Source organism: Lemur catta, chromosome 2, assembly GCF_020740605.2.
Source record: "Lemur catta isolate mLemCat1 chromosome 2, mLemCat1.pri, whole genome shotgun sequence".
In the NCBI taxonomy this organism is placed as follows: domain Eukaryota; kingdom Metazoa; phylum Chordata; class Mammalia; order Primates; family Lemuridae; genus Lemur; species Lemur catta.
In genome coordinates this window covers 49,104,511-49,118,610 of record NC_059129.1, presented here as the reverse complement: position 1 = coordinate 49,118,610, position 14,100 = coordinate 49,104,511, and the positions used below count along the sequence as shown (strand labels likewise).

The 14,100-nt window shown below is 48.0% G+C and overlaps 1 long non-coding RNA gene across 1 annotated transcript; it reads right to left on the bottom strand.

Annotated features, from left to right (window-relative positions):
- Positions 1-6,046: 6,046 nt before the first annotated feature.
- LOC123631971 lies at positions 6,047-12,052 on the bottom strand. The gene is made up of 4 exons (XR_006733273.1): positions 11,943-12,052; positions 11,040-11,198; positions 7,509-10,088; positions 6,047-7,394 (listed from the first exon to the last, which is right to left on the bottom strand). It is a non-coding gene; the product is annotated as an uncharacterized LOC123631971 (long non-coding RNA).
- Between the last annotated feature and the right edge of the window lie 2,048 nt (positions 12,053-14,100).

Here is a 14,100-nt window from a genome sequence, read left to right as displayed (position 1 = left end):
CATGTTTATTCTCTTCATCTTCCTCTTTCTCTGATTTCCTAGGTGATAGGGCCTGCGTCAACAAAGGTGTGGTCAGGAAAACAGAAACCACTGTCCAGGTACTTCAGAAGCGGGGATTTAACTCAGAGTGGGTCTCAGCTGCCCTACTTCTGGTGGCTTAACCCAACCTGCCCTGTCTCTGAGGGACAGGGGTGGGGGGACATGCTACCTCCTGGGGCCTGCATCCCGGGTTCTAGGTCCTGGAGATACCCAGATTCCTGGGTTCTGGCAGCAAGATGGAGAAAAGAGTCTCTTCTGAAGAGCAGGTCTAACCTCTCGCTCTGTTAGGGCTAGACAGGACTTGCATCTCTCACCTGTGTCTACCTTGCTTCCTGAACTTCCGTCTCCAACCAAAATTGCTCCCCAAAATTACAAAGTGAAAATTCTCATCCTGTATCTATGCATGTAGACAGGTACATTGGGGAAACAGGGAGTGGGATGTCATCTGTACAATGAGCAAGCTCAGCTCAGCCAACAAAAAATACACAGATAATTCAGAGTAGTATTAGAATACGTGTATATAAAAGTAAAAATACTCAAACCCCATTTCCCTATTGCAGATCTGTTTGTATACCCATTTCCTTTCTACTCTTCTGACCCTCTTCCCCTAAAAGAATAAAGAGTTGATAAGTGGGCCACATTTACTAGTGCCCAGGGCCATGCTTCTCAAACCGCAAAATGCATAACCAAAAGGCTGAATGTTGCTTCAAGTTCCAGTACAATGTAAGCAACCAGAGCTTGGGAATGTCCCAGGGTTCAGGATTCAGAGAGCCACTGCCTTTTGTTATCTATTTCTATGCAACAAAATACTCCAAAATCTGGCAGATTAAAACAAACATCACTATGTACCCCATAAATATGTATAATTATGTGTCAACTTGAAAATAACATTTATCATCTCACTTAGTTTCTAAAGGTCAGGACTTCGGGCATGGCTTAGTTTGGTGGACCTGGCTCAGAGATTGCAGTCAAGCTACTAACTGGGCACCAGGCCTCCAGGGCTAGAGGATCCGCTCCAAGCTCGCTCACGTGGTTGTCGGCAGGTCTTGGTTTCCCGTGGGCTGTTGGAATGAGGGCTTCAGTTTCTCACCACAGGGCTCCCTGCATGATCAAAGCACATGGCAGCCAGCTTCCCCCAGAGCAAGTGATCCAAAAGGAAGAAAGAGCCCAAAACAGAAGCTGCAATATATTTTATAACCTAATTTCGTAAGTGGCATGCCATCACTTCTGCATGCTATGGGTCACACAGGCCAATCCTGGCACAAAGAAGGAGGGGACGACACAGGAGTAGAAACACAAGTAGGTGGGGATCACTGGGGACCATCTTGGAAGCTGGATGCCCCACCCTCTTTGACCTCCCACCCAGCTTTTGCAAAGAGTAAAACCAGAAGGAGGAAGTCCTAGTCCACTTAATAATCAAGCAGTAATTGCTTTTCATTCAGGTCTTGTTCCTTGTCCTTTTCTAAGGAACACTGAGCTGGAGGGATGACTGACATTCTGGAGTCCCATGGAAATACCACCAAATGCTATTAAACTGTAATCATGGCAGATCAGGTGAGTACACTCACAGAATTTGGGAGTCAAGTACTGTATTGCAAAGCTGAGGTGTCTGACGTATAGCTGGTCCAGGGTCTTAAAATAAGTAGAGTTTGGATCTTTTCTTGGCCTGCATTAGAATCATCTTTCCTAGGGCCGGGGATACTCAGAGACATTAGTCTGTGGAAGTGGCTGCACCTACAGTGAGACCTTACAGGCCAACCTCATTCCAAATGGAGAGGGCAGGGCTCTCGCCTGGGCCAGAGCAAGTACAATTCAAAACAAGCCCTTTAATCTTTGGTGGACATGATGTCTTTTCGTGATCATAACTCCTGCTCCCTCATCTCAAAAAATTGTTCTCAAATGATGCTCGGGAGCTTTTTGCCTCTTCAGGGAAACTATAGTTCTGATGCTGTAGGAAAAATAGTAGAGGAAAGGGATTTTTGTGTTGCCTTTGGAGTAGTAAAATCGGCAAAGGCCTGGGGAATCCAAAGACTAAAGTAAGACAACACTGTAGACTGTAGAGCAGAGGTTCTGAATGTATTTCATTAGATTTTTGAAGCATGAACTAGGGGCAGTCTGAGATATTGGAAAAAACCAAAGGTGTTTTTCCTATTCTCTTAAAAGTCAACATGGAACACTTCCCCTCAGGGTTTCTCCCATGTACAACCAATCAATCCTCCAGCAGGTACCAACTGGGTGTTCTACAACTCAATTCAAGCCAGATCCTATGTACCTGGAGATAGTGTCAGATGTCACAGGCTGAGGGCTCAGCCTCACAAAACTGTCCCCCATTCCCAATGTTGGTTGCAAGTAGTAGATTGCCACCTATGCTTCTGACAACCCAGCTATATATTGGGGGTTCCCCTGACCCCTTCCTTGGGTTCAATTTGCTACAGTGACACACAACTCAGGGAAATGCATTTACCCGTTTATTATAAAAGGATATTACAAAGGATACAGATGAACAGTCAGGTGGAACAGAGGTGCAAGGCATGAGGGAAGGGGCGCAGAGCTTCAGTGCCCTCTCCAACATGGGCATGTCACCCTCCAGGCACTTCTATGTGTTCAGCCATCCAGAAGCTCCAGGAGCCCGGTCCTCTCTGGTTTTTATGGAGGCTTCATTATGTAGATGTGCTTGCTTACATCATTGGCCATTGGTGATCAACTCAACCCTCTCCCCCCTCCCCTCCCAGGAGGTTGAGGGGTGGGGCTGAAAGTCCCAACCATCTAATCATGCCTTGGTCTTCCGAGTGACCAACCCCCATCCTGAAGCCACATAGGGAACTCCAGCCACCAGTCATTGTATGAGTATCAAGACACTCTTATTATTCTACATTACAAGGATTTTAGGAGCTATCGGTACATATGCCAGGAAACTGGGATGAAGACCAAATACATATTTCATGAAATCATAGGTAGTTTCTATAGTTGCTCACGTTGGGCTTCTGCAAGGCTTGGGAGAGACGCAATGGTAAAAGTCAGGGGTCAGTGAGTTCATTGTGCTTCTATATATATTTTAAACCAGTCAAGATAGGCTAGATTGTACTGTAGTAACACAAAATCCCCAAATTTTGGTGGCTCAAAGGTTTATTTCTCTCTCACACTTCATGTCCATGATGGGTTGACTTGGGTGTTCTGCTCGTCGTCACTCAGGGACCCCAGGCAGGTAAAGCAACCACCATTTTGAACTTGGCAGGTCACAACGCCAGATAGAAAGCACATTCTGGAGAATCTCCCAGCCCCAAATAGACAGAGCATTTCCAGTCATTTTCACTCATAAGTCATTGACGAAATTAATTATAGGATCTTACCCAACCACATGGGACCCAAAAATACAGCCCTACCCACCCCCACATAAAGTGCCTGGAGAGGGGAAGCTGGGTGAATATTGCTGAGCGGTATTATTGATGACCACAACTGGATCCCAGTGAAACTGAGACCCTGATTTTCTTTTCTTTTGCTTTCTTATCTACCTAATTCCCCCAGATAGCACTTCCTCTGTGTGAGTGTCTACAGCTGGCAACAGCAACGTGGGTCTAGAGACCATAATACTTATTGTGTTCTAGAATCGTCACTCTTGTTTAGGAAGTGCTATTGTTGTGACTAGATGGTATGGGGTCTAGGGCTGATGCTATGACATCCGTAGGTCCTGGTTAGCCTTTGGAAGGGTACCCTTTGGAAAAGGGGAACAAATGAGACTCAAAGCTGGAATTAATTCAATGGTGCAGGTGCTGAAATGATAATGTCCCCTCCAGCAGAAAACATCCCAGAACACTGCCCGCTCTACCCAGGCTGTTTGGTGCCAGGTACTTGGTGAGTGTGAAGTCAAGGTCACAGCAGGAAAGAGGCTGCAACTCAAATGGTTCAAAGGAAGAAGACTCCATGGAAGAACTTTTAGAAGTGTGGCCAGAATTAGGCAAAACAGCCAGTATGTTTAAAGTACCCATTGCAAGCATCAGCCCAAACCTTGAAATCCCCTCGAATAAAAGGAGAGGAATATAGTGTTATCTTAGCCTGTGAGAGCTAGAACTGGGAAGATGGGGCTGCTGAACAAAATCTATAGTTGTTCAAGCACACAGCCACCATTAGAAATGTGGCCAAAGCTGGAAGAAATATTCCACCTTCTCTCTTCCCACCTGCCAGTCTCCTATCAGTGTCTCTCGTTGGCTAAACCTGGTGAGCAGCCAGCCAGCAAGGGGGCTCCAGTGGTGCAGGTCCCGGCACCAGCGTCCTGGGCAGAGAGAGGGCAGAAAACGGCCCGAGACAGATGGGGGTGGGGCTGGGGCAGGGATGGGGAGAAGCATGACTGACTCTACCTGGGTTAGCACAACCAGAAAACTATGGTGACTTCTGGCCTTTATTAACTTCTCCGGGACTTTAATTTCCCCAAGGGAAGGCAAATTTTATTTTCTCCATGGCAACACACACATAAAATACAGAGAGTTTGTTACTGGAACCTAAGCATCTCTGAGGGAATTTAATAAAGAGAGGGGATTCATATGATTTCCATTTAGAATATTTTTTATATTGTGGGCATTGCCTGCGTGCTACCCAGGTGCTTACTGTTCTGGTGAGCCAGGCTGGTCTATGAGGCTAGGAATGATTTGACTTGAGAAATAAAATAAAGGGTCAATATTTGGGGACTCTATGACCTTGGGCCAAGTGTCTTATTTTATCCTTTCAGAAGCTTCTAGAGCCCACTGAAGAACTGCCTATTTCCCTGGAACTTACAAAAAGCAGTGGTAAGTGTTGGGAGGCAGCCTCAGGGGTTTCCCGTGTGATGGCTGGTGTCTCCCAGTGAAGGGGGTCGTCTCATTTCTGGTTGACAGTAGCCTTGAGTGAGGACTCCATGCAAGGGCTTTAAACTTGAGCTCACTGGTCTAACAACACCAAGTGGGTAAATGTTGAGGAGGAAACACTTCCACCAATGAACCCACTCCTCCTTGATTTCTACTCACCACCCAGGGAGGATCTGCTATCTAACAAGCATGCTGAGGTGTTGACTGGGTCTCATTCACAAATTGATGCAGGGCGAGGCCCATTAGGGGTTCCTGACTCAGTGCACTGGTTCTGTCCATTGGGATGAGAGAGAGCTCCCGGAAGTTTCATTGTCTTTATCAAGTGGATGACTTCACCAACTTCTTCCTCCTTGCAGTTGGAAGCTCTGCTCTCTTTTCCTAGGTATATTGGCTACTGATCTATGACTTTGGAATTTAGGGGATAGGTAGCAAGCCCTGCTCTGATCCTCAAACCCAAGCCTCATGGTGCTGAATTCAGAGCTCTGTGTTAAAGATTACGTGCCACTGACTGCTGTGGTTTGAATCGTCCCCCAAAGTTCATAGGTTGGAAACTTAATCCCAATGCAAGTGTTGGGGGTGAGGCCTAATGGGAGGTGATTAGGTCCTGAGGGCTCTGCCCTCACGAATGGACTAACACCAGTATTGCTGGAGTGGGTCAGTTATGGCAGGAGTGAATTTCTCATAGAAGGATGAGTCAGCCCCCTTCTTCTCCCTTTCTTGTACTCTCCAACCATGTGATACCTCCCAGCATTGGATGACACGGGAAGAAGGCCCTCACTAGATGTGAGCCCCTCAACCTTGGACTTGCCAGCCTCCAGAACTGTAAGTGAGAAATTTCATTATAAACTACCTAGTCTGTGGTATTCTGCTACAGCAATATAAAACAGGCTGGCACTGACCTATCTAGTAATAAAGAGGCACTTTGAGTTTAATTTTGCTACACATGTACTCACTATTAAATTGGAATTAACTAACGAGCACATGTATACACAGACGGAAGTAAAACTCAGTGGAAATCAACCAGAGGGAGGGGGAAGGAGAGGGTTAATAAAACCTCCCTAATGGGTACTATGAACACTATTTGGGTGATGGCCACACCTATAGTCAGACTCAGGATTACAAAACAGATTTATGTAAACTAAAACATTTGTACCCCCTTAATATTTTGACATTTTTTTTAAAAATTGCTTTTATTTTTTATAAATGCATCCTTTAGGTGCCTGGGGAGCAGGAGATTGGACATTCATTGCTGCTTGCCCAGCACCCTTTCCCCTCCCAACTCTCTTTTTCTTTCGGTAAGAGCACCTTCCTTTTGGAAAATTCGACTTCCTCACTCCAATCATGCAATTTGAGTTGGAGATTCTCAGTCGCAGTCTATAGGGCGGGCACATGACCCAAGACAGACCAATCAGAGCAATAGCAATGACTGGCCCTGTTTAGATCATGTGCTCATCTTTCCAGAGTATCAGTCCTTGTTATTGTTAAACCAAATCCTGGTTGGAAACAGCCTTTTCCTTCCTGGTAGTGAAGTTGGTGAGAGGTGAGCATAAAGCACTCAGGACCCCTGTCCCCTATCCGAGAGAGAAAAGTCATTCATTCTTTCCTACGCTAGACTTCCACCCCCAAAGCAACAGATAAGTCTGCAAGAACGTTCCAGAGAGATCAGGTAATCCTGCTCGTCCAATCTTCCCCAGCTGCAGCGGTGCCCTTCCTGAAGCCAATAGCATTTCCTTTTTGTCTACGGTAGATTTAATTGGATTCTGTCACAAGCAGGAGTCCTGACTGATTTCACAGGGGACGTTAGGGGAGGATGTGTAGGTGTTTCGGGTGCCTGGCCATCATACCACCTCCAACCTACGTCCTTCCCAGGAGAGATTACATAAAGGAATGGCACAAAATCAACAGTGATCGAATCTCCCTAAATGGGTCAGGGGATGCCTCCCCAAAAAGTAATGCCTGTTGGAGGCATAGGCTTTCCGAACCCCAAAAGCACCGTGGCAGAATTTAACGAGCTTCAATTTACATAGAGACTGTAATAAAGGTAAGAAAATTCTGCAGCATGAGAAACATCTCACAAGCCATCCTACGGCATTTGGACTTCATCTTGTAGGGGATGGGGGGCCACAGTGTCTACCACCCAAGACCCCCGACCTCTCTATTCAATCAAAACAACCATGTGCCTCAGGCTGGCACTTCCTGGGTGATAAAGGAGAGACTGGGTGTTAAAAATAACTAGAAAGGGAATCTGAGCTCATTTGCATGTTCTTTAGAAGTCTGAGGCAAGGGAGACTGGGACAGTTCTAGTCACGGGTGATCTTGGACCAAGTCCCCCTGCCTCCCTGATCCCACCCCCGCCAATCTTCTCATCCGTGAAATGACATCAAAGGGGCGTCGAGAAGCCTTTGCTGACTCACGTGCTGACCAACACTGCCATCTAGTGGAGTCTTTGGGAATCGCCTCACAGGATCGCGCCGGCGTCTGCACCTCATCGACCTAGGAGGCAGGGACACCCAACCCCTGCGCCTGGTCTGTCAGTGATGAGCTCCTTGGCCCTGGTCGCCCCACCACCGTGCACAGGAACACAGTTCCCGGCGTGGGAACAAGGCTCTGCAGCCTACGGACTACGCTCACCTGTCGGCCTGCTGTGGTCCTCATCAACCAGCACAGCCGTGCTTCCAGCGCTCTGTCCGTCCTGCGTGGGCATGAACGTAGGGTGGCAGTACCATACAAACGTGGCATTCCTCTGGATACTTCATTGTCTATTTTGCATGGGCTCCAGCCCCTCATATTCCTCCTCACTAATTTTGGGAATTGCCAATGCCAGTTGACAACCCCAGTCATCTTGGTGATGGAAGGAACAGGTGATGGTAATGTCTGCCATGTTGGTTTTTAACTATATTTTAGCTCACTGGGCCCATGTGTCCTTTAGCGCAGTTCATTCATGAACTTCACACTCCCACCTTGATCGATGAGCTACCAAAGCCCACGTGAGATATCAGGGGCACTGGTATCTATGCTGAAAGGGCCACCATCATCATATGTCTTCTAATGTCTGAGCTACTGGTGCCATGGTCAAGGGCATTGGCTATTCCAAAGTTGCTATTCCAGGGCCTCGTCCTCCACATCTCCCCTTGCCACCAGCAGTTAGTTGTCACCAATTGGCACCCTTTCTTACATACCCGATGTTCTATGAAGACATAAGGTTTCTGCTCTATGGTCCAAAGTCTGGCAAAATATTCCTATTGGAGAAAGTCACTCCTACTTCCAATTCTACTTATTTCTATACCCTAACTTCTAGTCACTTCTCTTTTGAAATCTAGGGTCAGAAGAGCAAGATTTCCCTTAGCAGCTTTGGACTCAGTTCTGCCAAAGCAAGTTGTGATTCTTCTCTTTCTCAATACTTAATTCTGAAGCATGGCCCAGTCCAAGACTGGGTAGAAAAAGAACAACTAGAGAGTCGTGCCTTACTGGCCATTTCTTATCTTGAGGAAAGGGTAAATGATGCAGGGCCCTCTGATCTGGACTCCTGGCACCATTCTTGGTAGATTTCTAGAACCAGGAAATGCATTAAGTCATACACTTGCTACATACTATGTCAGCCTGGAACCCAACTGAGTGAGGAGGATGGGAGGGGAGGGAAGAGAGGCAGAAGGGAGAAGGAGACAAGGACAAGGAGAATACAATCAAAACTCTATGAAAAAAAGTAGAAAGTGTCTATATTTCCAGGTCATTTGAATATGACTTCTGCTTTCCTTCATGTAATGTGGAATTGAAATTGTTGAAATTGACCGACTTGGTCTCCATTCAGTTCGCCAGCAGTGAAACAGAGTGAAAGGGTATTTTTGTTTCATTTTGTCTCTTTTTGGTCATGCATTTTTGCAAGGTTTCTTGCCAGCATAAATCCCAGGGATTATGTCTGTTCTCTGCTGCTGACTAAAGACTCCACCTTGCTTTTCTGGGAAGCTGAGCCTGTCTACTCCACCCATCTCCTGGGAAAGAACATAGTGCGAGGGGTGAGTGGGGAGGCTTCTGCAGAGGCAGGACTTGAACTGCCTTGAGAGGAGGGAAGTAGCTCAGGTCCATGGAGCAGAAGGCCTGGCTTTCAGCTCCCCTCTTCCATCACTGTGCCTGTGTTGAACGTTGCTCAGTGCTATTCAGCAAGCTTGTCTTGCGTGCCTACTATGTGCCAGAGCTTGTGCTGGGGGCATGGAATCCACAACGTAGCAGAGGGTTTCATGGCTATGGGGAAACACGTAGAAAATTAATCTGGATCTTCTACACAAGACTGTAGGAACAACGAAGGAGGAAGCTATTCAGTAGTGGAAAACAACAGCAGAAATTGGAAAGGGAAAATTCAAAAATAGGAAGTCCTGCAGAGATTGTTAGAATAGTACGAGTCTGAAATCTTAAATCTTACAGTATCAGAAATTGAGAGGAATTTGGGGAACATCTAGTTGAACCTGCTCTTGTACCAATGTAGTGGCTGAGTCCTGATTCTGCCACCGATTTCTGGGCAACATCAGAGAAGTGTTTCTACCTCCAGTTCAGGCAGCCTGATTTGCATCACCCCAAGATCCTGTATGAGGCAGGGAGGTGCCTGTGCGGCGATGAATGGAGAGAAACATGGACTGGAAGACAAACAAGGCATGGGAATAATATGTTGTTATAGCACCTGGGAGATACAGGAACCAGGATAAAGCTGTGTGCCTGCAGGGTCTGGTCAATTGCATCTCTTCATTCACCGATGGATTCTTGAGTGTCTGGCATGCGCCAAACTCAGTACTGGACACAGAAGATAGAAAGATGAGGAAAACGTACCACTGTTCTGAGAAAATGCATAATTGATCGACTCATACTTCCCTTTCTCCAGAACGTCCGACTCCAGCATCCCCTCTGTGACTGTGAGCTCCTGTCTCCCACTCCTCCCACTGCATCCACTAGCTGGTCCCTTGACCAGCCCCCAGCCTACCCAGCCTCCTGATGCCCTACCTCCATGTCTTCCATGCCAGCCAGGCCAGCTGTGTTCTCGCAGCTCCCTTATGTCGCCCCTGTCCTCCACCTTTGATCTCGCTGCCCTGCAATTCCCAGTTTTGGTCCAACCCGTGCTTTCCACCCATTCCTTAAATATTCATTAAGTACCTGCAGTGGGCTCCTTCCTCTACACACTGAGGACACTTCAGTGAGAAGCAAAATTCCTTCTGGGCTTGTGTTCTAGAAGCAGTAGACAAGCTTCATATAAACAATAAACATATAATAAAATGTAAACATGCAATAGAATGTCATGTAATAAGAGTGGTCAGGGAAAGCCTCTTTGACCCGAAGGAAGTGCAGCATTGAGCCAGGAGAACATCCTGGATAAGAACATTCCCCTGGGGTAGGAAATCTGTGTGTGCAAAAGGCAGCAAGGCGTGTGGCTGTGTGAACTAGTGGAGAGGGAGGGACAGTAGAAGCCCAGGGCCAGCGCAGAGAGCCCTGTGGGGTGTGTCTGTGTTGTGTTCCTCTCTAAATGTGACAGGAAGCCACTGGGGAAAGGAATACCTGAGCAAGGGGGGTGATGTGATCCCTGGAGAAGAGCAGGGAGCTGCTGCAGGAATCCTGGGGAAGAGCGTGGGGTCTCCTACAAGGAGGGCACAGTCACCAAAGTGGTGGGAGTGCTCAGTTGCAGGCCGAGGGCTGTAGGTAGAGCTGATGAGATGCGCAAGTGGATCAGGTACAGGTCACAGGGAATGATGGCACAGACCCTTGGTGACTCTGAGGCAAGAATGTTGCCATCCTATGAGACAAGTCATGGGGAAGGAGTAGGTTGGCAGGGGGTGAAGAGGAAATCAAAGATGCTTCCCCTATATGTGTGAGATGTCTTAGCTGTCCCAGTAAGATATTGTCAAGGAGGCAGTTTGGTAAACGACATAAACACGGGGCCATTGGATCACCAGTGGTACTTAAAGCCACGATGCTGGTGAGATCACCTGAGGAGTGGGTGTAAACAACGATGTCTAAGGATGGAGCTCTGGGGACACCTTGACACTTAGAGGTCCAGAGGGTGGGAAAACCAACCAACGAGGTTGGAGACAAAGTTGCCAGAGAATAAATAGAAGGAAACCGGATGACCCAGTGTCCTGGAGGTGACCACCTGCTCGGCTGTCACTAAGGGAGTGTGCCTACCCACAGAGCCAGGGACGTGGTCCTCCACACATTCATGTCTTCCTGCCCCAGGTGCGCCTGGAGGCTCCTGCATCCTCCTCTCAGCCCTTGCTGGACAGTTTTCTTCACCGGGTCCCGCAGTGTTTCCTCCACTTTCCCCATCCCTGACGCCGTCACAGCCTACAAATGACCTCTTCGTTAGAGAGAGGGAGAGAACACGCTCTCCTTCGCTTCACAATGACGTCCACCTTCCTCTTTTTCTGTCAGAGGAGCATAGGAGGAACTCTCCTAGTTTCCTTCTCTGGCCAAAGTCCCACATTTGTCACCTTGATCTTCAGTATCCCAATCTCCCTGTCACCAACATCCTGGACGGGTCACCAACTGCTCACCCTGCTCCCAACTGTTACCCAGCCTGGGAAGCAAAAAGACCAGTTTATCCCTGATGCGGACAGTCTCACTCCACATTCACCTTCCACCGGCAGCATCCTTACCAAACTCAGATCTGATGGTCATAGTGTTCCTCTGCTCAAAATCCTTCCGAGTCTCCTTCAGGAGAAAGCCCACGTTTATGGCAGGGTATTCAGGTAAGTCCCCACTGCAGTCTGGCTTCCCCATCCTCTACCCCAGCTGCCTCCTTTGCTGCACACAAATGCTTCGTTACATCCGGGGAGCGTAATCCTCCCCCAAACTACCACACACACTCCTGACCCCTGGCCAAAGTTAATCCTCATGCCTGGGTTTTACCATGAGGCCTTCAACACACCAGCTCAAACATCACCACCTCTGATGTTGTCTAGCCCATCTCCTCCCAGACCTGGCTCCTCTACCAATCAGAATTCGTTGTTGTCTCCCCTGTGTGTATAGATCTTGTTCTCCTATTGCTGCACTTGTCATTACGGTGTCTGTCACCCCCACTAGACTCACAGCTGGTTCCCTCGTGGTCGTGTCCACCTTTGCTTGCCCCAGAGCCGCGTTTTTAAGAGGGGCTCAGAACTGGATCTGTGTGGGGGTGGGGATGGCTGCCAGTTGCAGGAGGGCTGTTACACTCAAGGAAATGACTCAAGCTGAAGCCGGAGGCAGGAACGAGTCTGGCCTGTTGGGTGAACAGTGGGAGGGCAGTGAGGCAGGAACTGAGGGCTCTGAGATGCTGGGAAGGATGAGTTGCCAAGGGTGAGGATGACAAAGGAAATTCGTGGTCAGGCTCAAGGGTCTGGACCTCAACCCTGAGGAAGTGTCTGTGTCTTCCCAAGTCCTGTGGATTTCAAATGTCTGTTTTTCTGTCATACCAAGTATCCAGAAATTGTGGTTCTGTGGCAACGTGATGCTGAGCAGCATGTGACATGGGGAAAGGGGGCTCAGAGAAGCATGCGTGCTGCCACCTGGTCGGAGCTGTGCAGGGAAGCTGTTAGTGCACTGCGGGTAAGGGGGGCCCAGGACCAAGACACCCCAGTGGGGACAGCAGGAAGGTCGCTCTGGGAAAGCCTGCATGTCACAGGGAGAGGGAAGGGTCAGGTCCACCCCTGGGCAGACAAATGAGGAGTCTAGGGGCCTTGAAAGAAAGCAAGCTGCCTACACTCCAGTTAGAACTCGGGTGTCACGGCTCCCAATCCAGTGCTCCCTTCCACTCCCGTGAGAGGAATCTGAGAAGATACAAGTAAGGAGAATGTTGGGCTCTGGAGATCGAAGCTCAGCCCTGAGAACTGTTTGCAGTTCCTAATGACATATGCAAATTTGGTGCTAAAATAACCCTGGGCTATATATACTTCTAGCTCTGCCGCTGGCATTCCGGTCGACAGCGAAGGACTGCCACGTCCCTCTGAGCCCGCCCCTCCCAGCCTGCTCTGCTCTGAAGCTCGAAGCTCGGGCTCCCAGCGTCCTGGAAAGGGGTGGCCGTGGTGGCCTTCAAATACAGCAACTTTTTCCCATCACACAATTATATGTTTGCACTATAAACTTAGAGAATAAAGACAATTTGTACTGAAAGAAATTATCCGTGACCACGAAGGGCTTTACAGCATATTTCTAAGTACACAGCCTCACCTGGCCAGAACCCAAAGCCCCACACACCTGGCCTGGAGCCTGCTTTCCTGTGGTTCTCTCAGGGCTTCGGGCCCACGGAGATCCTGTTCTGGTTCTACAGCCTACTCCGGGCTTCTCATATTTCTATCAACTACCACAAACAAAACAAAACAAAAAAACCACAAGGAAAACCTAACTCTTTCTCCAAAACACATAGTTCTCAGGAGTTTAAAACTGAGGCAGGAGTTTTAATAGAAGTCTCAGAAGAACAGAATGGAGACACTAATAGTAGAACAAGAGGAAAAGAAATAATTAAGATAATAGCTAAGGACATAAGTCTTTAAATGAAAAGAGCCCATCAAATATTAAGCAGAATTTCTAAAATGACACATACCTAGGTATATACTAGTAACATTTCTGTATCTCAAGATAAAGAGAATTTCAAAAGCTTTCAGAGATGCAAAAATATTTTTTTTCTATCATACAAAGGAGCAAGAATCCAAAGGACATAAGACCTCATCAGCAATTCTGGAGGCTAAGTGACGATGGAGCAATGCCCTCAAACATCTGAGAGAATGGCTGAGTATAGAATTCTAGGGGTAAAGTATCAAATGTGAGGAAATACAAAGATGCTGTGCAAGTCCAGGTCTTGCGAGAAACGTTCCAAGACAGCATTATGTGTGCAAGAAATGTATTAGGGCTTCCCTGCAGGAGACATGGGGCCAGGAGAGGCTGGGCGAGCTGTCAGGCTGCGACGGTGATCTGGCTCTATGTGAAGGGGAGAGGGAGGGAAGGGCAGATGGGAGTATTAGACTGCGCTGCAACTGCAGGAGAGTTCAGAAAGGTTGCAGGGAGTCCTCAAGCCCAAGTGAAGTCCCTGCCTCCCTGCCCAGTCATTGGCTGGGGATGGCCTAGAGAAGCCTCAGCACGAACACGCTGATGGATTTCAGAGGCAGCAGCCGGGACGTGGGTCAATTACACTCCCTGCAGGGGGAGATCTGAGGGGCATCGTCTCGCAGCAGCCATAGACGTGTTCTGATTTGCAAGGATTCAAAAAGCTCAA